Source organism: Pseudonaja textilis, chromosome 7 (genome assembly GCF_049901715.1).
Source record: "Pseudonaja textilis isolate UNSWEBS1 chromosome 7, rPseTex1.2, whole genome shotgun sequence".
NCBI lineage: Eukaryota > Metazoa > Chordata > Lepidosauria > Squamata > Elapidae > Pseudonaja > Pseudonaja textilis.
The window spans coordinates 44,746,180-44,771,364 of record NC_141996.1 but is presented as its reverse complement, the minus strand read 5'-3'; the positions used below and the strand labels follow the sequence as shown (position 1 = coordinate 44,771,364).

Genomic DNA, 25,185 nt, shown 5'->3' with positions numbered 1-25,185 from the left:
ATTGGCATCACAGACTCTCCCGCTTCTTGCTAAGCCAACACTCAACCCCTTGCATGGTCACCAACAAATCCCCAGCTGAACTTCTGATGGGTAGACGCCTAAGAACTGTGTTGGATAGGCTCCACCCTCACTATTGCCCTGACACCCCTCTCGCTTCAATGACGGGGGTCAGAGATTTTGTCTTGCAGGAACATGTCTTTGCAAGGAACTATGCCGGAGACCCACTTTGGATTCCAGGAGTGATAGTAGCCATCACCGGTCCCAGGTTGTACTGAGTCCAGCTGGAAGACGGCCGCATCTGGAGAAGACACCTGGACCAGCTAAGGAAGCGACAGGGTACCTTCGCCAGTGCCGGACCGTGGGCTCAGGTCGACCCCCAGGTGCCACACCAAACTCTCATCGAAGACCATGCCAGAAACTCTTCGCCAACACCACCCGGACCAAGGGAGCAGGCAGTAGACCGGGACTGCCCGATGGGTCCTCCACCTGAACCAGCAGACGGGGCCTCGACATCGCCGACCAGTAGCACTGCACCGGTACCAGCGCAAACCTCAGAGCGAGGCTGCACCCCATCACCAACCCTACCGGTTTCCTTGAACTCTGAGTCACTTGGTAACTCACCGGAGTTACGACGCTCGGGGCGCCAGCACAGACCGCCAGCTTATTTAAATGACTATGCGTGTTCGCATCTGGGGGGAAGGGGTGTTATGTCCCTGGAACTTGCCAAAGTCCCCACCCAGGTCCGTTCATGCTGCGGGGGCGTTTGCTGCCCCTCATTGGCTGGCCTCCCTCGACAGCCGGCTATAAAAGCCAGCTGCAGGGTCCGGCCAGCCGCTGTTCGCTGTGAGCCTGCTCCAGGCAGGGCTAACACGTTCAGTCCTTTATTGTTTCAATAAAGTCTTGTTGCATCCATGCCCTGGTCTAGCCTCTCATTGCTCAACTACAACAGTATCCCTGGCAATACTGCCATTTCCCAATCATCAGACCCTGTTGCCATGATGACTGCAGTCTATTTCTAGAGCACAGAAAAGCTGTAGCTGTTTATATAAAATGGTTAGGTTTTTTAAGGTGTGCCTTTTCATGAATACCCTACACTACAGTTGTTATTTGAGTATTTCAATTGCATGGCAACTAAGGATTGAAAGGCCCAAGCCTCAGTCGTGGTTGCCTGCATGTACTTTATATAAGAAATGTGGTATTCTGTAATTAAGTTGTGTTCTGTACCATATTTTATTTCTCATAATACAGATGATCTCATAATATAGGTTATTTGTCATGCTGATAGCAACTATTTTTGTTTTATTATATTATTTTAAATATTGCTGACGGTTTTTCCAAGATCATTAGAAAGTTGCTTCACTGCTGAAGGTCTATTCATAACTTAAAGAATTACATATGTATCAAAACCCTTTTATATGGTAGACTTCGCTACATAATTTTATGTAATATCTGAAGGACTAAATAATACTAAGAATAAAAACAATATTTTTAAAATTAGCAAAAATTTAACAATATTCTTAATTGTTTAAATTTTGAATAGATACATTCTAATTGATTTCCCTTTGTGCTGTTAATGATTGTGGTATTGTCTTTTATAATGCTTAACATGAACAAGATTCAAGTGGTATAGTCATAATAAATAGAAAAATAAAATTGAATCAATCCAGTTCTTTACATCAAATTGATAAATCAAATCATATTGAGCGATAGATGTTATATGGGCTTTTGGACAATATTACTTTGCAGCCACAGTAATCCATCCCTACAATGGGGAATGTGTGTCTTTATTTCAGACAGTAAATTTAAGGGATGTTGTATAGATGGATGGATGGATGGATGGGTAGGTAGGTAGGTAGGTAGATAGAGATAGATAGATAGATAGATAGATAGATAGATAGATAGATAGATAGATAGATAGATAGATAGATAGATAGATAGATGTGAAGATGAGTTCAAAAGCTCAGAAGATGAAATCTCTTGTCCCAGTGACCATCCTAGATTGGATCCTACAATCAATATTATTAAATGTGGTGTATATTATTTTTGAGGATTGAAAAACAATTCACAGGCATTTTCCATAAAGTAAGTCAATAGATTAAACAATTTAAGAGAACCAATGAAGAGTCATGATTAGGGTGTTAAAAATAATGTCGCGGGTTCAAGTCCAAAATCAACAATGAAACCTCTAGTGCAGGGTTGTCAAACATATCATAACTTTCCCCCCTTAGCTAAACTGGGCATGGGTGTGACCAGCACATGATGCATCTGGCCCATGGGCCATAAGTTTGACAGCCCTGCCCTAGTGACCTTGTGCTAGTTAGTATCTTTCAAGCCCATTTTCCTCACAGGAAAAAAAAGGATATTGAAGTGCTATGTGCATTATCTACAGCTCCTGCACCAAAGGCAGGATATATTTAATAAATAAATAAATATGACCACAAAATATCCCTGGCTATGGCAGGTCATCTCTCTCTCTCTCTCTTTCTCTCTCTCTCTCCCCCCTTCTCTCCCTCTCTCTCCCTCACTGTCCCTCTCTCCCTCTCTCTTCTCTCTCTTCCTCCCTTCCTCCCTGTCTCTCTCCTATCTATCCATCTATCTACAAAGAAAATCTTCATGAAAACATTCACTCAGACATATTTTTATTAATTACTAAATGTTTATGATAAAAATGTTTTCAATGGAACAGTTGACTGAACTTTGGTAATTGATGGATTTTTAAATTAATTGGTTGCTATGTGAATTTAAATGGAAGGGAATATATTTAAATCAATAATATTTTGTTTTAATTCTGCTATAAAACAAAATGATGCTTTTACTTCCACTTATTGCACTTTCTGTATAGGACCACTTGTGTAACAAATCAATATATTACCAACAATTGTAGTCTATTTTACCTAGGATGCTATTTTAAAATTCAATTCTTTCAATCTTGATATTCACAATTTGCATGACATATCAAAATCAAATCCATGATTTTCAATCACCACTGTATACCATTTTCCAGCTGCTGAAAATCAAATTAAATGCTATGTTAGTCATATTATTAGCATGCAATAATTAATATGCTAGTTTGTTTTCTTCACCTTGCAGATGCAGGGGCAATTTGATCATAGTAAAAGCAAAGTATTACTTTTCTCATGCCATATTTTGAATGAATTTTCTTCTGATAGGATGAGAACAATTGGAGATACATAGCAATAAGTTGAGGACATCTTTCCCTCTGGGTATGTTCTCATTGCCAGCCATATCATTTAGCCCATTTATTCAAGCTTCATTTTTTGACACCTTTTCTGTTGGTTCCTATTTTTCTAGTTTATTGCCTATTCTTTTTCATCTTTGAACTCTGGATTATTTGCTTAAATTTTCCTTCATCAAGGATTGTTTTTTTCAACCCTCTCTTTCAGTCCTTGTGTAAAAGTTAATCCACTTTGAATTTATGAATTTCATTTCTCCCCACAAAGCTAAAATGCAAACTTGTTTGCTTTTAGAGTCAGTGAACACTCCAAATTTCCCAATTAGACAGAATGCTTCTAAAAGTACAGTATACAGACATTGTCGTCACAACACCACTAGTATTGGGCACTGTGAATAGTTTGCCAGCTTGTTGTAGCAGAAAATCAGGCAAGATTTCTAGGGCAGCTGGTTGGCCAAATGTCTTATTCTGAGATTGAATTCAACTGGGCCAGACTTCCAGAAAAGTAAATAATTAGAAAAACAGCACGTTGGAAGAGAGATTGGAAATAATCAAATGATGTGTAGTTCAACAAGGTTGTTTCTGATAAAACCATGTATTAAAACCTAAGATTATAAATAATGCCTGTTATAAATAATCATATTATATAAGATAAAACTTCATTTAAATCAATAAAAACTAACAAAAAGAATCAAATAAATTAGTATAGTACAATATAAGAAAAATCACCCCGCAACTCCCACCCCTCACCCCGGCAACAGATCACACGAGCCATTTAATGGGCTCTATCCCACTCTGGGTTCTCCAGGCCTGCTGGCAGAACCAGGTCTTCAGTGCCTTCCGGAAGAGTATTAGAGTGGGGGCCATTCTAATCTCTGGGGGAATGATGTTCCAGAGAGAGGGAGCCACCATGGATAAGGCCCTTCTTCTGAGTCCCACCAGGTGTATCTCCCTCAAGGATGGGACCCACAACATTCCCTGCCTCCCCGCTATGATGGATAGGGTAGATGTGACCGGTAAGAGACAGCCCCTCAGATAACCTGGTCCTAAGCCACGAAGGGCTTTAAAGGTGACAACCAGCACCTTGAATTGCACCTGGAAGCAAATCAGTAACCAATGCAGCTCACGCAAGAGAGGTGACACATGTGCACACCAGGATCTGCACAAAATCATGTGGACCACTGAATTTTGCACCAACTGAAGCTTCTGGGTGCTCTTCAAGGGCAGCCCCATGTAGAACATGTTGCAATAGTCAAGATGGGAAGTGACTAGGGCATGAGTGACTGTTGGTCCAGGGAAGGGCATAATTGGTGCACAACCAGCAGTTGCGCAAAGGCCCTCCTGACCATGACTGCCCCCTGCTCTTTGAGCAGGAGTTGTAAGTCCAGGAAAACCGCTAGATTATATATAGGGTCTGTTTGGGGTAGTCCCATCCACCAAAGGTGGCAATTATTGCTGAGCCAACAAAGCCTAAACCCAGAGCCACTCAGTCTTATAACGATTTAGTTTCAACCTGTTGCTCTCCATCCAGCCCCTAACAGCCTCCAGGCATTGCAAGAGGGAGGACACAGCATCACTTAACTCACCACAGGCTGTGACATACAGCTGAGTATCATCAGCATATTGGTGATATCTCAGTCCATGGTGATGTATGATCTCACTCAGCAGCTTCATATATATGTTGAATAGGAGTGAAGAGAGTACCGAGCCCTGCAGAATCCCATAATGCAGAGGGCAAGGCTGGATTTCTCCCCTCCTATCAACACTAATTGAGAGTGGCCACAGGAGAAGGAAGTGAACCAGGACAGCATAAGGCCTCCCACTTGCATCCCCTGAAGCCACCCCAGGAGAATACCCTGGTCGATGGGAGCGAAAGCTGCCGAGAGGTCAAGTAGAGTAAGGAAGGATGCACTACTCCCATCCCGCTCCCACCAGAGATCATCCAAAAGTTCAACCAATGCCATTTCTGTCCCAAATCCAGGTCTGAATCCTGACCGGTAGGGTTGAGATAATCCATTTCATCCACAAACCTCTGGAGCTGCTGCCACCTTCTCAACAACCTCCCCCAAAAGGGAAGATTAAATTAATTAAATTTGCAGGTGAGTACCAAGTGTAATAATTCTGTTGGAAAATCCTATTTCATTTAAAATATTAATTTAAAGGAGTTGGAAGGATTTGGGGAGGTAAATTTAGGTGATTTTTTTCCTTTAACTGTAGAAATAGTAATACAATATTTCTACATCAAGTAATTGTTAAAATTCTGATTAAAGTGAAAAATCCATTCTTACTTTTAAAAACTTTAAAGATTTGACACATAAAATGGGCAATTCCAGAGCCACTCAGGGTTGAAAAAATTAGAGAGGAAATCTGAATATAATTTTATGTCATAAAAGCTGTTTGAGGCCATCTGAATTATTTTATCAAGGAGAATCAGGTTGACTCTCATTTTGGGAAAGAAATCACTTCATCAAAGTGAGTCTAAGATACTTTACACAGGCCTAAAAACTGATGTCAGCTGTCATCAGATGATGCAGCCAGTTCTTTTAACTATTTTTCATGGGATTTGGTAGACAAGAGGCGTCAGAAAAAACAAGCTAAATTTCTTGAGACATTGTTGTGAAATAGGCAGAAATATATCAGTGATGGAATACCAGTGATAGGTGTTCTTCAATGATGAAAGACTAATGCTACAGTGGTAAAAGAAAAGTGGCCTGTCCCTTATTTACAGAAAAGAAAGATATGAAGAATCTTTCTTTTACTGTTGTACATATTTTATTGATGAGTAGTTACTTATTTTAAAGCTTTCACTTCATTTTCACATCAGTAGTATGATATAAAAACTTGACTATAATAATAAGCTCAACAGCAAACCATCAGAGGATTTTAAGGGGAGGTCTAATTCAGCTATTCAGTTTCTTGGAAGCTTCTCTTTCTTCTGTGATTGAGCAACTGATGGTTGATTTTTCAGCACTGTTCTTCCTAATCGCTCAGTGATTTCACTATTTCCAGAATATGCCCTTCACATGACTTTGTTTATATTAAGGGATTTACTGCAGCCTGGCTTCATCTCAGCAATCTAGCAGACACCCCAGGAATAAAATCAGCAGGATAAGTTATTTGTTATTACAAGTCTGTCAGTTGAGAGCAAAGTCTCTCTAGAGCTTTTGTAGTTGAACTAGTCTCAGTCACTCACTTGCATATTAAACCAACACAATGAATGAGAATATGTATCACATAACCTGTGTAAAAGAAAAATGCCTATTTGTTAAAATACTAATGCTGTAATTAAGTAACATGTAACTGAAACAAATCCTTATTCATTTAACATGCCTTATTTCTGAGTAGATATCTGTACAATGAAATTATCAATAAAGTACTAAAGAATCAACTGTGTATAATAGTCTATTATGTACATACTTTCTCATGTGATACCTTCTCAGAATTAGAATTATTGCACAATTCAAGGAATAAGTTTATTAAATAATTCCAGAAGATATTTGTAGATTTTTTCCCCCAAATGCCAGGAGCTGACATGTGTACTTTACAAATGGTGTTGAAATCTTGTTACTTAATTACTTGTATCTGTATATTTGGTTGACCTATGTCTTTGCCAATTGATTTTCCCACAACTACTAGGCATTTGATTAGATGTTAGTGGTTGATCAAAATATCATGTTTAGCCATTTTCTAAAATTGGTTACATTCGACTACCTTTTTAAAGAAAATGTTGATGGAAACATACATAACAACACTGGACAATTTAATATTGTATAAATTTTCACAGATGCCTATCTATATAGGCATCCATGAGATACAAGAGAGCAAGTGATAAAATATGCATCACAATGTTGCAATGCAAACTTTTTTTCCTTATGTACTGCTATGATATAAGATGCATAAATGAAAAATCATTGAACTTCATTGAAATAATTTCATAATTTTGCATCATCATAACTAGTTTCAGATGTCCATGTATTTAATGCAATTTGTTTTTAGCAGAATTAGGCATTCCCATGCTAATGTAATTACTGGCTTTTGGAGCCAATGGAGACATTGTCAACTAGTTAAGGGTATCTGAAATTCATTCCTCATTATGGTTATTATTAAGGCAACTACTTCTTCCTACATAACCCTTTTCATGGGGAAAAGAATATGCTCTCAGAAAACAATGCCCACACATGTATATAGACAAATATAGACCATGCCCCAAAGTTACATGAGAGGTATACAGTTTATCATAATGTATAAGCATAACTAGTTTTACTTAGTCCTGTTTCCAGTACTCTCATTTTGAGCATTTCATTGGGTCTTATTCTGCCTAGATATAAAATGTATTCTATTCAGATTTACTTTTTATTCTATTTCTAAATATGTGCTTATATAAAATATGTATTCTGCTTTTGTCATTTGATTACAGGATGTCCATATTCTTTGCCCCATAGTTCTTGGAGATATTACCCAGGATTTTGTCTTCTAAAATCTCTTCTAATGGTGAAATGAGCATCTAAATAGTATTGTTAAAATTAGGAGGAGGAGGAGAATTAGATAGATAGATAGATAGATAGATAGATAGATAGATAGATAGATAGATAGATAGATAGATAGATACCAATCAATAGATACTTTGCTTAGCTTGATGTTTTCTAAATTTCTAATTAGACAACATTTGGCAAGTTTGCTGAGAGTTCTAGTGGCTGTAATTCTAATACTCAAGCAGCAGACAAGACAAGGGAAAGATAAATTGTAGTTTATCTTTTAAGTAACAATTACAATTATTTCAGATTGTTATGACACTAAATATTGAAATGTGAATTTAGTGCTCTAGTCTGTAACATAAATCATTTGGAATCAAAATATGCTTTTGATATTTAGAAGCTGTTGCTCTGAACTTTCAACCTGTTGCTAATTCAGCGACTATCTGCATTAATGTCAATGTCCTGTAAAATTGCTAAAAAATTTAACCAACAAAGGCAAAACATTAGTTTTTCATCTGTGCCAGCATAAAAGTTGCATTAGTTTGTTTCATCTCAAAACAGCTGCATACTTTCATTGACTTTCCTTGCCCTTTCTTTGTGCACTCATTGTAACCTCTTAGGTTATTTCCTGGCCTCCTTTAGTGACCTATAACCAGAGATGACCTTTAGCTAGAGAATGTGACATTTTGTTCTCCTCTGGCAGACATGTGAGCCTCTCATTATCCAAAGGTATGTGAAAATAATGACCTCTAGTGACCTTTCAGTTTCCTTTCATTTACTGGTGTCCTAAGGATGCTTGTTCAGCATATTGTTGAGTCCAGATGGTGGCATGTCTGCCTAATGTTGAATCATTATCTATTTTTTAAACACAAATGTGCTATATGTTAATTACATATTTCAGTTCGAACTTATTGCCTGTTCAATCAAATGTCATGGAACATGATAGCCATGAACAGGTGGTAAAATGATTTCATCAGATGAGAAGACTGTACAGAAATGAAAGGAGATCACATTCTATGGGTTGTTCCAAACTAAGATTTACCATCCATCAGCTTCTAGAAATTTAAGACACACAAAAGAGGTCACACTGCTACAAGCAGAGGACATGGATTAAAAAAAGGTATAATTCTGGGTTCTAGATGAGTCAAACAAATATAATCTAAATTGTGATAAAGTCAAGTGAAAAAAGAACCACCAACTGAAAATCCAGCTCCATCTGTTAAAAAACTGAAATTATATTAGTTTTTAAATTCAAATGCACTACCATTTGATTTGTCACATTATTCAAAATATTTGATTTCCAATTAAGATGAAAAGAAAGTTTAGATTATACTTTCTTTCCAGAAATTAACATTTATATGTGGGATTTTGTTCACAGACAAATAAGCTTAGGGCAATGCTACAATGTATTAAGAAATTGTCTTCTTAATTTACTCAGAAGCATTATTTTAATCAGATTTAATATCAGTTATGTGTGCTTATACTTGTAGCATTAACAATAGAACGTATTGTGCTCAAGGTTTTAATAAAATAGTGCAAATAAATTAAGTAAATTAATATAAGAAGTTTTTGCCCCTCCTGTAAGGTCTGACAATAAAAGTCAGCCAATTAGTTGTTCGATAGAGGTTATGTGAGGCCTCAAGGAGTTGTATTCTGGGTTAGTGGCAATTGAAGACTGCCCAAAGGATGCATTGCAAGCATCCTATCTTAAAGTTACCATAAATGAGCTACTGAAGTTAGACATCTTCTAAGTAGAAGAACACTTCATTTCCCAGCTGAACTGATAAAAGGCTGGACTTCCTACAATTACAAGGGTGCCCACTATCCAGAAGGATCCAGATTCCAAACCTAATTTTAAGGTGAAATATGGGTTCATTGGAACAGAGCATTCTCATAATCTCTCAAAGTTCACCATTTTTCTCTGAATGTAACTTCAGCCTGTTCTTTCTAGTTCTTTACATCCTGGAAATATGCAGAGGTCCCAAAAATATCCAACCCTGAATTAATGGGAAAAGAAAAACATTGCTAAATATCAGCAGCATATTGACAACAACTAGTTTCAACTCTGAATTATAGCTTGAAATAGCTGTTAAATAAAACATGGAACAAGATAGAATCTTGCATGATCCCTTACATAGTTCAAACTCATTGAGCAGAAATATTCTATGCTACTTTTTGGTAATGGCTATAGATATAAGAAAGTAACATGTTCAACATTGAGCTTCCTCAAGCACTTCAAGAAGTTATAATGGTCAATTATTTCAAAATAGATGAAGAGAATAAAAGGATTGCTCTTTTTTATCTCTTTATGGTAAAAAACCATCAGGCAGTCAAGGAGAACTCCAAGATTAATGTCAGGTCCCAAAACCAAGAAAAACAGTAGGGGTTCTCCCAAACAGCTTTTTTTTTTTTGTTATTTCATATTTATAGACAGAATCTAACCAAACTCAAGCTCTGATCTCCACCAGGGAGCCACAACCCTTGAGCCACAGACCAACACTGGTCTACAGCACACTAGAAACAGGGCCACACAAATGAGCAAAGCCCCATCCATGCACACATGGGATTCAGGCAGTGCTCGAAACCATGTTCCCTCTGGTCCACTGAAAAATTTATTTTCACAGAACCAGACCCTGGTGCCCAAAACCTTGCTCATGTTTGGCCATAGTTATCATAGAATAGTGGCCCTGATCAGCCTATTTGAACCATTTAAACTCGTAACTATACATATTTGTACTGTACATCAGGGGTGGGATTCAAAAATTTTAACTACCAGTTCTGTGGGCATGACTTAGTTGGTGGGCGTGACTGGGTGAACATGGCTTGGTGATCATGTTATTGGCTGGATGTGGCCAACAATATCACTCACATTGAGGCACGCATCTCCTCGCCTGGCCTCTCATGACTGTGGGGATGCTGCAACAGTCGTAAGTGTGAAAAATGGTCATAAGTCACCACTTGAATGGTCACTCCACACGAGCAAAGTACCAGCAAAGGAGGGGGAAAAAATCCAGAGATGTTCCTGAGACAGGAAGTCTAGTCCTGCCAAGAATATAATAAGGGTCAATGGAGAGGCAGTTTCTGTAAGCAACACCAGAATGTTTCCCTCCTGCCTTCCTTAGAGGATTAGGCCAGTAATTTCTTCTAACAACTGGTTCTCCGAACTGCTATGAATGTTAACCGGTTCTAGCGAATAGGTGAGAACTGGTAGAATCCCACTCCTGCTGTACATAGAATGTATACAAGCACAGTAAAATTAGAATTACTTTAACACCTAACCAAACTCTGTTCTGCAAATACCTCAGACACTTTAACTTTGTTAAATGTGGGGCAGATTAAATATTTATGTTGACTTGACAAACTAATGTCTAAATCCCTTTTGGAATTTCCTTACTGGTATAAGCAGCTGCAGTAGCACATATCCTTTTGGTTCCTTTCTGGTAACTCTGAGAGCATAAGAGGTGTCTATGACATGGACTTCTACCCACATGATAGCTCATATGTAAATAAATGTTCCCAATGAGTGAAAAAGATAATTTTAGCCAGGGAAGGATTGACATTGCCACTTCTTTCAGTTTAATTTGGCACCTGCTATATCCTCATACAGTATGATTCCCAAAGTTATTGAATTACCACTAATGCTACTGTTTTCACATAGCAATCATAACTTTGAACAAATTTTCAATTGGATATTCTTGGTGAGGATAGAGATAGAAATAGAAATAGAAGTAGATGATATATAGATAGAGACAAATAAAAAATTCCAGGACACAAAAATGTTTTGATAAAAAATGTTTAAATATCATAAAGGCTTGGGCTGTACCAAATTTAAGAATCCTTTGGAAGAAATGTTTTGCTCTCATTAAAGTAGTCTATTTTTTCAGCTGTTCTTTCAAGTCAGAAAAAATGTGCCATGTGGTTAAAAGTTGCATTAATTTTAATGAGTTGATTCCTGAAACAGTGCAATTTACTGTATGTATTCTATAAGTTTAAAAGACACGTTAAACCAAACTTCTCTAATTTCTTATCATTTAAATAGGATAGACCTATCGCTTCCAGGATTTTGGGCAGTCTCAAATAGAAGAAGATAGTAGTGTGAATAAATAAGAATACCTTAACTGCAAATAATTTTACGGTTGTGAAGTACTTTTTGTACACCAGTTTACAACTACATTATAATATAATGAGCTAAACATTTTACTATCTCTTCTTGTTTCAGCACAGAGTATTTATTTTCATCATGTTTATTTGGCAAGTTGTTTCCAGTCTTGCTTCAAAGATTTTTAGTACTTAAAAAAGCATAAAATAAAACATAATGTCACAATCCCTAATAAGTATTATATTTCTAATAGCAATATCTTTTCCAGGCAGTTGCTTGTATATTTGAAAGGGCTTTTTCAATAGTGGGGGATTATAGCTGAATGTGATCAATTGCAAAAAATAAGGCTTTCAGAATCAGTGCTCAAGTTATAATCCCTCTGATATATCATTTAAAAAATTGAACAAAAATGGGATATTACATATGATATCTGTAAGCCCCACTAAAATTAATGTGAGTTATTTTTCAGCACAACTTCTGGGACTGTGTTGTTAAAAATATCCAAACTTAATACTAGCTTTAGGGGAGAGGACTAGATTATGACCATGGTAATCCTTTTCTTTAAATGTGTTCCCAATAAAGAGTACTTTCTCAACAGAAGAAGATTCCAAATAGATTGTAACTTCATGCATGCTTTCTTCTATGGCACAAATAGCAAATACTGTGTATTTGAAAGAATCAGATAGTGAATCATTGCAAAAAAGAGTAAGTGATTCCCCTTTATTAAGTAATGTCTGTGACTCAGTTCATTCCTCTTTTCTGACTGTCCTTTTGGAACTGCTGGGAAACTTGATTGCTACACCATTACTAGTGTGGCCTTGAATGAACTGGCAGTGTTGCAAGCTTTCTCACAGGTTCCTCCTAAGTTCTCTGTATTGTTTTGATGAAAAAGGCACAGGAGAAACTTCCTAACTAATATGTGGAGTTTCTCGCGCGCGCACACTCTATCTCTAAGTGTGTATGTGAGGGGGGGAGAGGGGGGGGGAATTTAAGCATGAATTGCAGAACTGAGAAAAGTTTCTTCACTCTCAGCAGCTGACCTAATTAAAGAGCAGAAACTGAGGAATCATACAGAGAAAGCTGGATGCATCAGAATCACATTCAGTGGCTTTAGGCAGTTGGGGTTATTTTTAAAGGCCTGAATACCATAACACTTTCCAGGGGCCCTGGGTGCTTGTGAAATTGAAGGTCTAAGAATGGAGCATAAATAAATCAAAACTGAAGCAGGTGTTATAACTTTCCTTCACAGATCTGTCATAGCACTTTAATCTTGACCTGCAACACTTTTGTTATTCTGGTCTAAAATACAAATTTGGCAGAGAAGGGACGTTATGACTAATGGTGTGAAAATTTTAGGGATATCTATGAATGGATGCCTGAATGAGAAATAGTCACATTTTCATTCATGACTCAGACTTAATATGCATATCACTGGAAATACCCTGAGTCAGTAGCCACAAATACTGAATTAGTACTTGAACCAGGACAATGTACAACTTATTAAAAACAATTAAAGAGCAGGTATTTTATACATGCATGCATACATACATACATATCTAAAATTGTTTATTAAGACTATAAAAATTTGGATAATTTACAAATTATGTTAATTGCTTCCCAAATGAAAAAGAAATTAGCATCTAATGATTAAAGTCAGGTTCCAATCTTATGCCCTTTATTAGTTGAATAAATTAATAATACTTTGATTTTAATTTTGGAGATACAGACCTCAAGAGACTGATCATTCTAGAGAAAATATTAACAGACATTACCAAATATTACCATTAACAAATATTTGTTAAAAATTGCCAGTACTTTTGAACAAATATTAAATTGGTATCAAAAGCCACTATATCACAAATTTTATTTTTGGCTCACAAACCCTAGCTTGTTTAGTGGTCTTAGCCCATAATTTCAGGTTCGGATACAGCACATATTCTTTCTTTGTGTATGAGCATGTCCAAAAGTAAGAAAAGGAATGAGTCATATAAGATTCTAGTATCTTTAACTGAAGCACTTTTCAGGATCCCACCCCGTTCCAGACTACTTGCAGTGAACAGGAGACCATACCTATATCCAGGGGTGGGATTCAAACTTTGAATCCCACCCCTGTGGGTGTGGCTTAGTTGGTGGGCTTGGCTTGGTGGTTATATGACTGGGTGGACGTGGCTTGGTGGTCATGTTATTGGCTGGGCATGGCCAACTCAGTATCAGTCACATAGAGGCACGCATCTCCTCACCTGGGTTCTCATGACTGTGGGGATGCTGCAACAGTTGTAAGTGTGAAAAATGGTCATAAGTCACTTTTTTCAGTGCCATTGTACCTTTGAATGGTCACTCCACACAAGCAAAGTACCAGAAAAGGAGGGGGAAAAAACTTCAGAGAAGTTCCTGATACAGGAAGTCTAGTCCTGCCAAGAATGTAATAAGGATTAACGGCGAGGCAGTTTCTGTGAGGAACACCAGAATGTTTCCTTCCTGCCTTCCCTATAGGATTAGGCCAGTAATTTCTTCTAACAACCGGTTCTCCGAACTGCTTAGAATGTTAACAACCGGTTCTACCAAATAGGTGCGAAATGATAGAATCCCACCCCTGACTATATCTCTGTTAAGTTTGATAGACTATCCTGCTCTTTCTTGTCAATATGTATTTTAAAGATATATACAACATAGTATACTCTGCTACCAACAGTTATTAATAACTGGTAGCTAGACATTCTTAATGAGCTTTCAGGAGGTTTCATACCGAGAGACGATAAATTTCCTTAAAAACGAGGTGATCTTTAACCCAACCATGTAAATACAGGAGCAAGACTAATTGCCCTAGATTGTACAATGAATTCAGTTTCTAAGCAAGTATATTTCTTAAAGAATTAGCCAGAAAAATAACTGGAAGTAACGTTCAGTTAATTTTAAAACTAAAGTGAAAAACAAGTAGTCTGTGTCAACATACCAAAGTTAAATCAGACAAAATGAAAACTTCAAAGCATTAAAAATATTTTTCAAATAGAATAACTGTTAAGTTTGCAACTTATTATACAGGCTGTATGTCTTCTGTATCAAACATCAGTTGTCAGCCTTTTATTTTTATATAAATATTCCCTTTGTTCTCTTGGTGGGTAAGCATTTTTATCCACAATGTTCATGAATACTGAAATATTTTCTAAAAAATCTCACATTTGATGCATTTTGTTACCCACATTTGTATTTTCACTTAAAGTTACTCAAGGAGACTTTATGTTTTTCTCCTATTAGTTAATTTTCATTGTTGAATTGTATTTTTTTAAAGTACTGTAAATCATATGATTCATTTTCAATTTGTTATGAGACTGGTTTGTATGAAGTAAAAGAATTTTGATTGAAATATAATTACCCCTTGCTAATATTCTTTTCTTCCCATCACAACGTGCTGTAAATTTCAGATACAATTTTCAGTTAGATGCTTATTTTACCTCATGCAAGTAAGGTTTCAAACCTAAATTGCATTGTCATCTGCATTTTAAGGTTGTCCCCAAACAGTTTTTTCCTCTAAATTGAAAGGAAGATCATGGGGTGCAAACAGAAAAACCTTAGCAAGAATGCAACTTGCAAATCTCAGGAGCCTTTCCCACCACTGGTTTGAGTAAGATTATATAAGCATATATTTGAACCTCATGGCTTGCTGGTTAGGAAATTCTGGGCATTGAAGTCCACGTATCTTAAAATTTCCAAGTTTGAAAAATACTACCTTATGACTACTATGGTATCTTGCTGAATTGCATAATAAAAAGAATAAACACACAACATTCACCCTTTCCTGATTTTTATATATAGTTTCTTCCTATATTTTATAACTGTGGAAATGGTGCTGTCCAGTCAACATTACAAGTAGCCATTTCTCATTGTTTCTCATAGAAGGTTTTGGGGGTGAAGTGAAGATGTTCAGACTCAAAAATCTATCTTCAGTATGTCTTGTTCTATCCATTGGAACTAATGGAAAGTGCTTCCAGATTCAGAAGGCAGGAAAATCATTTTTTGCTGACACAGTCTTTTCCTTAGTTAATTGACATGTTTATTGCTATATAAGTGATTACTTGTCATATACACTCCCGCTATAATTAGGAAAGATAAGTGGGTTTTTTTTAAATAATGTTCTTTTATAGATGGTTTAACAAAAGGCAAAGAAGTTGCATAAAGTAATATTAATAGTAAAAGAGGTACATCGCTATGAAGCACCTAAATGGTAAAGAGATTGGGAGGAGACAAAAGCGTTTTCTTCCTGTGGAGAGAGAAACTAATGGAAAACTTATTGGCAATGGGACAATAGATAATTTAAAGGAGAGGGGGAGTAGAAGAAAGGAAGTATGTCTTTGACCTGTTATAGGAAAAAGACAGATCCTTCCCCCATAAAATATACTGTGTTCTAAAATAGGGATAAGTAGAATATTACCATTATACACTTGTGCAGAAAAAAACTCATAGGTTAGAGCAATGAATAAGCATGGAGCACTTATATAACAGCCCAGTAAAAAAGAAAACAAAAGAATGTACTATTAAATTCAAAGAAATTCCTTATCTCTAAATAGGCAGAAATCCTCTTCATTTTTCTTCTCTGAATCAATTCCAAGTCTTTGCTCTGAAAATAAAAACTATAAAGACTGCTAATATCCTAGTACTTTCTTGGAATGTTGTTGTTGTTATTATTATTAATATTATTATTATAAATTTGCTATTGCAGACAAGTAATGGTGCTTCTAAATATCTTTTATATGCTAGATTCAATTCACATGCTAAAGAGAATTCCATTCAGAGAGATGGATGTGAATTAAAGTTAGTAACTCTGAAGATAGTCATTTACACGGAATCATCTAACAACGGGCAGAATAATCCAGGAGGTTTGGAATGAATTAGAACAGTGGTTACCAACTGGTGGGCCGCAGCCCACTGGTGGGCCATAAGAAAATTTGGGTGGGCCGCAGACAAATCTCACCTCCAGAGCACCCCCACAAAGCCATTAATCCAGGCTGCACAGAAACACAAGGCTGCGCCACCCACATAGCCTGCGGGAACCCTCCCCGCCCACTCACTCCTTACCCGGTTAACTTGACGGCTAAATTGCTATTTTTCCTTTTTCCGACCATCATCTGTTCTGTTCTGTTCTGTTCTGTTCTGTCGGAGAGTTAGATTAGCTAGAAAGCAGAAAATGATTGGATTTCTTGCTTTCCAGCTAGTCTTTAGATCTTTGGCTCAACACAGCCAAACCTCCCTTAGGACTGAAGGTTTGCTTGCAAGAAAATTCAATGCAGATTCATGGCAAGCAGATTCATGGCAAGCTAGCCGATGGCAGATAGATAGATCACTGAATGATTCTGTGAGCAACTCAATCTGCCTGCTTTGCCTGCTTTTGGGTAAAAGTTGCTTTTTTTAATATAAAAATTCAATATTAAATGCATGGTGTGTTGTGAGTTAATTTTGTGAGTTTGCTTGCTAGTAAATTTTATGAGTTTGCTTGCAAGCAAATTTTATGTGACAGACTGAGCTAGCCAATAGCAGATAGATAGATCTCTGAATTAATCTGTTATTCTGTGAGCAACTCAATCTGCCTGCTTTGCCTGAGTTTGGGTAAAAGTTGCTCTTTTTTATAAAAAATTCAATATTTATATAAATATTTATAATATTTACATACAAGCCATGCCCAGCCAGTAACATGACTACTAAGCCATACCCACAAATTAGGCCACGCCCACAGAACTGGTTAGTGGTCCCTGGGATTTAAAATTAAGAGTTTGGTGGTCCCTGAGGTCCAAAAGGTTGGCGACCCCTGAATTAGAAAACAACAGAGAAGAAGAAGAGATAGGTTGCAGTGTATGACTTTCTGCAGTTACCCAGGGCTGTCTGGCATACTGTTATCCAATGTATTAGCTGTTCTTGTAGCTGTTGGAAGAACCCTTACAGTAAACTAGATACTATAATTTCCTAGTATAGACGGTAGTGTTGAGGTTACTGCTGAAGTGACTAGATGGAAGAAACTTGTGAAGAGCTACAGAATTCTGGGGAATGAAATAGCTGTCAACCCAAGATGTATTAACCCATTACTGTCTATTGAAGGGTTGTTGGTAGTTCAAGGACAGACTATGGAAAGAATAGACTAAGGTTTGACTTCCAAAAAAAGCATTTAAGAAGTTCTTTTATATGACTTTATACACAAAAGGTACAGGACAATTCTACATTCTGCAGATGGGGAAGAGTGAAGAGAGACAGTTAACCCATGTCTTGCCAGATGTCAGAGAGCAGCAACCAGTCTAAGAGAGAGAAAGAATACCAGCAGTATAATTACTCCTATCTCTAAATAACAAATAAGCTTTTTCAAGTGCAAACAACCAGATCCACATGTGTAGAATCCAAGATAACTACTTTATTATATTCTACCTATAATACAGGAGTCTTCTCAGACTTCTTGATTTCCCTGGGGAACAGATATAAGATTCTATGGAATGTAGAGATGGAGGATTAGTCCTAGATCACTTGTGGCTATGCAATGATTCAAAGTTAATTCCCCGCTTAAGCCCTCTTCCCTCTCTGGCATTTCCCAACAGGCTAGTACTGTATATATGACAAAAAAAATAGTCAATAGGAGTAACAATAGACTACATGCTCTAATAATACTTCATTATTATCTCTTTTATTCATTAAACATGAAACACAGTCAACTGAACTTTTAAAAACATATCACAAATACCAGTGACTGCTGTTAATGGTTGATACAGATTGCTGCCAACATCCTAGGTATCAGCCTAGTATCTTCTTAAAATATACTTTGGACTGAAAAATGTACTATATTATCCATGCAGCAAGTGAAAATGAAAAAAAAAATAGAAGGAATAGAACTAGGAAATGGAAGCATAGTGAAAGCATTAGCAAAGGATGACGCTTATAAATACCTAGGCATATTGGAAGCGGGTAACATCTTGAATGGAAAAGTGAAAAAAATCAATGGAGAAGGAATACATCAGGAGGGTCTTCAAAATATTAAAATCAAGGCTGAATGCTGGAAACATAATTAAAGCCATTAATACATGGGCAGTTCCAGTGATATGCTATCCAGCTGGAATAATCAGCTGGACTTTGGCTGAGCTGGAAAACTTGGACCATAAAATGCAAAAACTTTTGAATATGTATCACACTTTACATCAACAAAGTGACAGCAACAGGTTATACCTGCCAAGAAGAATAGGGGTCAGAGGGCTACGCAAATCCATCAAACTGTAGAAGAAGAAAAACTGCAGAAGAAGAAGTTTGAATGATTATATGAATCAAAGTACAGAAAAAATGCTGCAGGCTGTGAAAATGGAGAATATTATGAAAACAATAGAAAAAAAAGGCAGACTATAAGGAAAAACAGCTGGATAACAGATTAAATGGATGGAAAACCAAAGCTTTGCATGGAAAGGACTTGAAAAACATTGAAGGAAAATGTGATAACAACTTGACATGAGCACGGCTTAAGAAAGGAACCATCATGAAAGAAATGGAAGGTTTAATACTTTCTGCTCAAACTAATGCCATGAAAGCAAAGATACAAACATCCACTGACAATGCAATGCCAACTTTGCAACAACAAAGTTGAAACTGTTTCACATTTAATATGTGAGTGCAGCAAAATTGCCCAAACTGATTACAAAGCTAGACATGGTCGGGCTGCTATCCACTGGTCATTATATAAAAAATATGACTTACCTATACTCAAAAAGTCATGGGAACAAAAAGTGGAAAAAGTTGTCAAAAATGAGAAGGTGAAGATCTTGTGGATTTTCGAATACAGATGGATTATCATTTGGAACACAATCTGCAAGATATCACAGTTGTAAAAAAACGAAGCATACAATTTATTGATATCACTGTACCAGGAGACACCAGAGTCAAAGAAAAAGAACTTGAAAAAATCATTAAATGTTGAGACCTGGCCATCAAAACTACCTGAGTATGGATGAAACATGTAACAATGATACCCATTGTCATCAGGGCACTTGGTTCCATATCCAAGAATTTTACAAAGTACATCAAGAAATTGTAACTTCCTGCAATTACACCAGCGGAACTGCAAAAAACTGTGCTACTCAGAACATTGTACATTTTAAGAAGATAATTGGTTGATACCTAGGATGCTGGCAGCAACCCGTATCAACCATCAATGGCAGTCAATTATATTTGTGATACATTTTTAAATGTTCAGTTGACTTGAGTTTCATGTTTAATGAATAAAATAGATAATAAAGTCTTACTATTAGCTATTTTTCCTAATTTGAGAACAGAAAGAAATACTCCATTTGGATTTTAAAAATTGCAATACATTTTCTTGATTATACAGGTCTAGCTCAGAATGATATAACTCAGAATGTTAAAACGCTCATCTACTTGGTCCTACATGTATATATTTCTTCTTTTCCCTTTTCTTTTTTCTTTTCTTTTCTTTTCTTGAAATAAGTGAGCAGAAACATTCAAAAAGACCAGCCAGATGCTACCTTCCAAGAGCATTTAGATTACATGTTGCCTGTAATGAATTACAGGAAATATTATATGATTTCTTAAAAATCAAGGGAAAGACATCCAGTAGTAATTTCTAAGACTATCTGATTTCATGAAAAGTTTTTATTAAAAGGCATGAGCTTTCATAGAGCCATGATGGTGCAATGTTAAAATGCAGTATTGCAGGCAAATCCTGCTGACTGCCAGCAGTTCAATTCTCACTGGATCAAGGTTGACTCAACCTTCCATCTGTTCGAGCTCAGTAAAATGAAGATCCAGATTGTTGGGGGCAATGTGCTGACTCTGTAAACTGTTTAGAAAAAGCTGTAAAGAATTGTTTAGCGATATGTAAGCGGTATGTTTTAGCCATATTTTTTTTGTCAGACTATCTTCAAAGTATTTATTTATTTAGTCAAGTATGCATTTGATTATATATATATATATATATATATATATATATATATATATATATATATATATATATATATATATATATATATATATGTTTTCTGAGGTTCTGGGTATTTGTATGTGGATCTTTGGTTGTTCGGGTTTTCTTCCGCGTAAGATTCGAAGTATCTAGGCAACGTTTCGATGAAGTCTCATTCATCATCTTCAGGCTTCTGTCTCCGGCTCTGTGCTTCTCAGAGTAATGTGAGATTGCAGCTGCTTCCTCCTTTTAACTGCCAGTGGGGGTGGGACTTGATTGGGTGGGGGCTTGGCTGTGTTCTGATTGGGTGGGGGTGTGTTCTCATTGGTAGGGGGTTTGGCTGTGTTCTGATTGGTTGGGGGGTTAGCCGTGTTCTGATTGGTTGGAGGCGTGTTCTGTTCAGGTGGGGGCTTGGTTGTGCTCAGGTTAGTCTTAGTTGCTGGGGGATTTGAGCTGGTGAGTTGTGATCTTGCTGTTTGGCTTCTAGTTCGTGGTCCTGCTGCATCTTCATAGTGGGTGTCGGTTTGCTTCATGTCTGGCTCAGAGGGGTTTGAAGTGGGTAGTGATGCAGCTGCAGTGCAGCTTCTGGTCCATGGTCGTGTCTCATTTTCTGAATGGGTGGGAGTCTGTTTTCTATATGGAAGTGTGGTGGTGGCATCTTGTGTGGCTCTCATGGGTGTGGGTCTGGTGTCCTTCTTCATGTTAGGTACTCGTCTGTTCATGAGGGCGGGTTTCCAAATGGCTGGAAGGCGGGAGGTGTCATCTCGTTTGTTCATGCTGTGTGGGCGTTTTTCTATCTCTATGGCTTCTCTGATTATTCTGCTGTTGAAGTGTTCGGTTTTGGCGATAGTTCTGGTATTTTTAAAATCAATTTCATGTCCTGTGGCTTTGAGGTGTTGGACCAGGGAAGAGGTCGTTTCTTCTTTTTTGATTGAGTTCTTATGTTCTTCAATGCGTGCACTTATTCTTCTGTTAGTTTGTCCAATGTATGTGGTAGGGCAGGCAGTGCAGGGGATTTCGTATACTCCTTGGTTTTCTAATTCGATTTTGTCTTTGGGGTTTCTTAGGATGGTGGATATTTTTCTGTTTGTGCAGAATGCTGTTTTGATGTTGTGTTTTTGGAGGATCTTGCTAATTTTGTCTGTAGTGCCTTTTATATATGGGAGGAGGGCTTTGCCGTTTTCTTGTTCTCTGTCTTGGATTTTGGTTGGGGTTTCTTTTTGGATTAGGTGGGTAATCTTCTTTCTTTGGAATCCATTGGCTGTAAGTACGTTGGTGAGAGTGTGTAGTTCGTTTTTTTGGTGCTGTTCATCGGCTAAGCATTTTGTTCTGGAGATGAGTGTCTTGGCTACGGAATTGATCTGTGCTGGGTGGTGGTGTGAGAGTGCATGTAGATAGCGGTTAGGACATTATATACGGGAGTCTCTGTGGTTAAATTGGGAGAAGACAAAAAAACAGTGTTATTTGAAAATTCCAGTTTGGTTATCGACGATAGAAGCGTTCTCCTATCCTATAATCTATAAAAAGGAACAAACAGTTAACTATGGGGAATTATTAGATGAAAAGGGTGAACTTAAATCGATGCAAAAACTGGAAGAACAAGGTATACAGATGAATTGGTTTTCATATTTGCAAATACATTCAAAGTATTATGAGGATTCCAAAGCAGAGGGATTTTATGATAAGCAAACTGACTTGGATAAGATTTTGATGGGTACTGATGAAAAGGTGATTAAAAAACTGTATGGTTATTTATTGCAAATTAAGCTTGAGGAAGAACAAGTTAAAGAAACTATGATTGCGTGGGGGAGGAACTTTGGATATGGGATTGATTTAGAGAAATGGCAGAAATTATGGTCGCAAAATTATAAAATGACAATGTCTACAGCCTATAAAGAAAATTTGTATAAGATGTTTTATAGGTGGCATTTCCCCCCGACAAGGATAGCAAGAATGTTCAAGAACAAATCCGAAAAATGCTGGAAGTGTCATCAGAAACCTGGTTCATACTACCATATGTGGTGGACTTGTGAGGATGCTAGAAAATATTGGACTAAAATCCACATGTGGCTGGAAAAAATGACGAAGAAGCATATAGACTTGAAACCGGAGTTTTTTCTATTGGGAATCCTACCAGATACTTATAGTAAAGAGCTGAAATATTTGATTGTAAATGTATTGACTGCTGCTAGGATTGTATTTGCAAAAAATTGGAAAAATGAGAAAATTCCATTGCAAGAAGAAGTTGTAAAGAAAATTTTGGAATGTGCTGAGATGAGTAGATTGACTTTTGAAATTAGAGAGCAAGAAGATAAACAATTTTATTTAGTTTGGGATCTTTTCTATCAATGGTTGAATGATGAAATATTAAAATATAAAAGTTAGATAATAAGGAATAATATTGAATTTATTTTCCCTTTCTTTTTATTATTGTTTGATACTATATTTATATAATAGTTTTTTTGTTTCTTTCTTTTTCTTATTTGGGATAGAATTGGTATGATTATAAGATTTGTTTTAGAATAAAATATTTAAAATATAGTTATCTCACAAAGGCATGATCGAATAAAAGTTTAGTCAATTTTTTTTCTTTTTTTTTAATAGTGATACTATGATTTATCAATTTGTATTGATAAGAGTATTATATAAGGTAATTGCAATTGTGACTATGAGGTGAATGCACAAAACTGATGGACCAACCGACTTACTGTGTACAAAAATATGGGGGAGCTGATATTTTTATGTTTTGTCGTTGTGTTTTGTATGTTGAAAAACAATAAAAAATTTTAAAAAAAAATCATAGAAGGTACGGGTAGATTTTGTGTGCAGAAGGTTTTCCTCTTGTTTGATGTGATAATTGTTGCATTCAGTCTTTATCTGGTGGCATAATTTTTTGTAGCGGCTTTTAAAGTTGGCTACATATCCAGTTTTGTTTTTTTGCCAAAGAGATTTCTTTTTGAATTGGAGCTTCCTTATTGTTATGGGTAATTTGTTTTTTCTGGTTTTGGGGTTATTAGTAGTACATATAGTTTGATGACTCATTTGACTTCAAGTAAAATAACGTTGTAAAGGTCTTTGGCAGTATTGCAGCCAGTAAATAGAATTTGCCAATCAAGAGATGAGAGATCATTGTCTATGAGATCATAGTTGGCTTTTTTGAAGTTATAATTGGGAATCCCATTGTTATGATGATTTTTATGAGGATGTATGTTGAGACAGAAGTCAATCATGCTTTGGTCACTGTTGGAAAAGGGTTCTTTTATTTGTAGTCCATAAATTGAGTTTAAACTGTTGCAGAAGATGAGATCTAGACAGTTGTTGAGTCTAATGATATTTGATACCAATTGTTCAAGTCCCAGGTAAGTTACAGCATTGTACAGGGTTGCATGTATAGGTTCAGTTGTACATTCATTTTGAGTTCAGTTAATAAGAGGTAGATTGAAGTCACCAAGAAAGATAAGAGTATGTGGGCAGGAGGTTGCCCATGTTAGTAGTGAAGTTAACTTGTTAGCATGTATGATATCATAATCAGGAGCTCTGTAACATAGTAACAAGTGAATTGTGGTAATTAAGGACAGCTTGCAAATGATTGTCTCAGGAAGAGCAAGTTCCTGGTTAACTTGAATATTTTTTAGATATAGGCACTTTTTATAGTAGATAGCAACACCATCTCCTCTGCAGATTTCACTATTGGATCTGTAAATATGATAATCTCTTACTGTAGTAATGGAGTCAGGGAGGGATGCATTCAACCATGTTTCACAGGCAAATATAATATCGAATTTAGCAAGAGGAGAAATTCAGGTAGTTTATTTATGAGGCTTCTTGCATTAAGTAGCTTGCATTTAAGGTCAGTAGTAGTTGGTATTGAGGAAGTTAGGGGATTTGGGTGATGGAGGGTTAGAGGGTTGGATGATGAAGGATTGGATGTTAGGATGTGGGTTGCTAGACTTCTTTTTAATGCAGTCAGCATGTTAGTCAATGTATATGTCATTCTCTCCATTGTCTTGACATATTTTGAGTTGTGTATGGAGTTCACGGGAGCGGATTCTTTGCAGTAATGATAAGTCGGGCCATGAGCAAAGTTTGTTACAGTCAAGGTTAGTCTTAGTGATGGAGTTTATTTTACGAATGAATATATGTTTGATGGACTCATTTTTGCAAACAACTCTACAAAATTGTGGGGCCACTGACATAGTAGTTAATAGTATTTACTCACTTCTTATAGGGACGAGTCTTCAACCTCTGAGGCATGGCCAAGCTGTGTGCAACCAGGCCATGGAAATGGCGAGCACATGCATCTCCACTTGCACAAACAGCAGGCAACCATGTGTGCATGCACTCCATTTGCATGAGTGGCAGACGCATGTGCATGCCACTCATGCAAATGGAGCTGCATGCATGTATGCTTGCCAGCTACTCACACAGAACCATCCCCTCCCCACACACATTGGTTCTCAAAGCCAGAAAGATTGGGGAACTC

General features: G+C 36.9%; 1 pseudogene; it reads right to left on the bottom strand.

The window, feature by feature from the left end:
• Positions 1 to 18,936: 18,936 nt before the first annotated feature.
• Positions 18,937 to 24,956, bottom strand: LOC148125323 (uncharacterized; annotated as a pseudogene).
• Positions 24,957 to 25,185: the final 229 nt, after the last annotated feature.